The sequence below is a fragment of the Octopus bimaculoides genome, chromosome 8 (assembly GCF_001194135.2).
Source record: "Octopus bimaculoides isolate UCB-OBI-ISO-001 chromosome 8, ASM119413v2, whole genome shotgun sequence".
NCBI lineage: Eukaryota > Metazoa > Mollusca > Cephalopoda > Octopoda > Octopodidae > Octopus > Octopus bimaculoides.
This window is the reverse complement of record NC_068988.1, coordinates 74,349,249-74,353,106: the sequence shown is the minus strand read 5'-3', so window position 1 is coordinate 74,353,106 and position 3,858 is coordinate 74,349,249. Positions and strand designations below refer to the sequence as shown.

At 38.2% G+C, this 3,858-nt stretch overlaps 1 pseudogene; it reads right to left on the bottom strand.

Annotated features, from left to right (window-relative positions):
- Nucleotides 1-311: 311 nt before the first annotated feature.
- On the bottom strand, nucleotides 312-2,011 carry LOC106875630 (general transcription factor II-I repeat domain-containing protein 2A-like; annotated as a pseudogene).
- Nucleotides 2,012-3,858: the final 1,847 nt, after the last annotated feature.

Sequence of the window (3,858 nt, the reverse complement as noted above, 5' to 3'; positions counted from 1 at the left end):
CTAGCTGGCACTTGCTCGCATCTCACATGCGAGCCCTCTTATGTTACATTACATGTTTTGTGTCAACCATGTGACACGTTAAAAGGAGCCTCTTCCTTCTCGTCGTCATCTCCTTTAGTTCGCACGGTCGTTCTCTACAAACTCTAACTTAAATTACTTAAACTATTTTGCTCTGCATAAAAATATCACCTGTCAAAATTATAAAAATTTAAAATAAAAACATGTTGCAAAAAAAGAAAAAGACAATATAAATTTTTAAAATGTGCTTTTTAGTGAAAATTAAAATAATAAATCAAACCTTTCAATTTTCTTTATGCAATTTTGTCCGAGTTATATACTTGGCATCTTTTCTTGGCAATGAGTTCATTGATGTTTGGGGCAAGGTTCTGTGTTGTTGAGACTCTCAGGATAGATTGCAGGTGTTCATCTGTGAGATGACTCCTATGTGACGTTTTATTCATCTTCGTCACAGAGAACAGCTGCTCGCACAGATATGTGCTTCCAAACAAAGACAATGTTTGAGCTGCATGTAAACGGAGCTGGGGCATTGCTTCAGGTGTGAAGCGAGTGAACTGTGCAGGCCCCACAGAGTTGTACTTTGCTTTTAATGTCCCATTACACTGAAGTTCTATCAGTTCCATTTGAATCTGTACCGGTGCAGTTTCCCCATTGATGGTAAATGGGTTGCGAAGCAGCTCAAAATTATTTTTCCGTGCTTCAAAGTCACTAAAGCACCGTGCAAATTCAGTATGGAGTGCACTCAATTTATCAGTGAAGTGTTGCTTTAGGAACACTGTGGCACTGACTTCGCTCGGTATTACTTGGCAACATATCACAGATCATGTGATCCCGTCCCTGGAGCTGGATGTTTAAAACATTGAGATGGAGAGTTATGTCAACCAGAAACACCAACTCACATTTCCACTTTTCATCCAGCAGAACTTTGGATTCTTTTCCTTTACTGTCCATGAACTGACATATCTCCTCAGCCAGCTCAAAAACTATATTGTGGACCTTTCCCCGACTGAGCCACCACACCTCCATAGTATAAGGCCCGTCACCAAACTCTGAATGCATTTCCCGAAGAAAGACTGAAATTGGCAGTGATTTAACCCTTTGGCTTGGATAAAGTTTACTGTTTGCATTACAGTGCTCATTACACGTTCCATTTTTAAGACTTTATCGCTCAGCATTTCCTGGTGTATGATGCAGTGATATGTTGTCAACTCGCCAGCACAGTTCTCTTCTTGCATCTTTAAACATATCCTACTCACTAGTCCACTTTTTTCACCACACATTGCTGGTGCTCCATCTGTTGTAAGTCCAACAAGTTTGTCCCAAGGCAGTTTTATGTCAGTTACACTCTGACATATTTTTCAAAAAGATCCTTTCCTGTTGTTGTCTCATGCATTGATTTAATGTCCAAAATTTCCTCCATGACGAACAAATTGGAGTCCACTCCACATATAAAAATAGCTAGCTGTGCTGTATCAGTTTTGTCAGTAGTCTCATCTACAGCAACAGAGTATGCAATAATTTTTTTTCCTTTTTCAATCAACTGTGTTTTCAAATCAGTGGCCAACTGTATTTCTGCTAATACTCACATTAGCAAACAGTTGCTTCTTGTCTAGACACAAAACGTCACACATTTTCATCACGCAACTCTTCTCAAACTCTCCTTTGATAAATGGCCTGGCTGAATTTGCAATCTCCTCTGCCGCAACAAAACTTGCTTTACCTGCAGCTTCACTTCGTAATTTTGCTTTGGTTAAAAAAGCCTGTTGTAACGTGAGTTTCCTCTTCAACTCGTGCATCTTTCGTTGCTTCTGCTCAGCAGTGAGCTATTTATACTTGTCCTGATGTGGCGTTTGAGATTTTACTCTTTAAGTACAGCAACATTAGCACCACAATTAAGACACACGGGTTTACCATCAATGTCAGTAAACATGGATTCGGTTTCCCACCGGATTTGAAAAGCTCTGTTTTCAGCATCGACTTTTCTCTTGACCATTAATATAGATAGTTACTACTACTGAATGACGTCATGTGAAAATGATTGCCTGAAAGAGCAGTAAGGTGGCTGTTGCAGTGCATTATGGGATTAGTAGATTTTGCATCATCAATGCTTCACAACACAATTAGAGAATCAAAGAAGGCATTTCCCAGCATGCTTTGTTGCAGTTACAATTAAGACTTGTGATTGTGTTATCATGCCTCTTTAATGTGTTTTTTTTTGTACAGATAAGGTGTAATAGTCACAGTGATGTTGTTTCTAGTCATGTATTAAGTTATTGCTACTCTTGGTGAAACCCTTAGTAAGAAAGGTAGTGTAGTCAGTGCTATATCTAATGTCATGGCCTGCTTTGGCCACACACTATGTATGTGTAGTTGTAACAAGAAGGCATGGGCGTTGCTGGGGGCAGCAAAGTACTCTATTTGCTGATGCCACCATTTGGACCAATTTCAAGCTGATATTAAAACGGTCTTGCAGGCTGGATGAAATTACTGCACGGGCCAGAAGTGGCCTACAGGCTGGGAGCTTGACATGTCTGCTTTATAGTGTTCGCAAAGCACTGAGCAGCAGTCATGTTTTTCCACACTCAACAAACAAGTATAAACATTTGTTTTAACCAAATTTCATTTGTATGTCAATTAAAAATGTTGTTATTTACAGCTGTATTTTGCCACTGCTAATATTCTTAGCATAAATCTTCAAATCACCTACAACTATCACAGGATATCGAGATAAGGAGACAGTAATACCCACTCACATACATACATACATTATTGAGCAAAAATGGGCTAAGAAAAATAACTCAGAGTGGCCAGTGGCATGTATATGAATAACAAAGACAAATACCATTAACAATTACCATATGCCAATTGAGATATACCCCAGATGAGAAGGGGAGATCATCTTGAGAATCAAAAATTCTTCAAAGTTGACATCAACTAAGAAAAAAACTTACTGTCTGGAGATAAAAGGACTTTTAAAACATGTTTCTGCCTCAGTATGCATCACCAGCAGCCAAGGGACTTAGATATATACAAAAATGGTAAAATATGTTTAGGGCCTAATTAATTTGTATAAATTAAACAAAAATTAGCCGAGAGAATTAATTAAGATTTGCCAGTGCCAGGTATATGAACAACACAGACAGGAGTATATATTTTTTGTTTCAGTCATTAGTCTGCAGTCATGCTGGAGCACCACCTTGAATTTTAAAGGAATGAAATGACTTTCTTTTTAAGCCTGGTACTTCTATCTGTTCCTTTTGCCAAACCACTAAGTTACAAGGACGTAAACACACCAACAACGGTTGTGGAACACACGATATATATATACATATATATATAATCATGTAGGGAATGGAGAAACAAACACAGGAAGAAGCAGGTCGATTGTGCTAGTTAGCCATTAATTTAATCAATTATGTAGAGATTATGTAATGTTACATTTACGATCTTTTCGATTTGCTGACCCAATTGGCAGATCTCTTCAGAATGTTGAGAAGTCTGTTTAAGTTCATGGTGTGAGAGATGCGGGAATAGAAGATAGGGGATATACTAATGTAAAGGATGCATATAGTGGTATGAGAATAGAGGTAAGGTATAGTGAGTCTTATATTTTAGTCGAAATCAGAGTTAATAATCTTTCTGCGAAGGAGAGGTAGAGTGGGTGCTGTTTAAGAGAATCAAAGGAGGCGTTCCCAGCATGCTTTGGTGCAGTTACAATTAAGACCACAAGTAATATCCAGGAGTGCCTTCAGATTTAATTATCCCCTGGTTGCTTAAACACTTCTAGCCTATTGCTTGGATGTTTAAACAATCCTAACTTATACCTATTTACATATATAT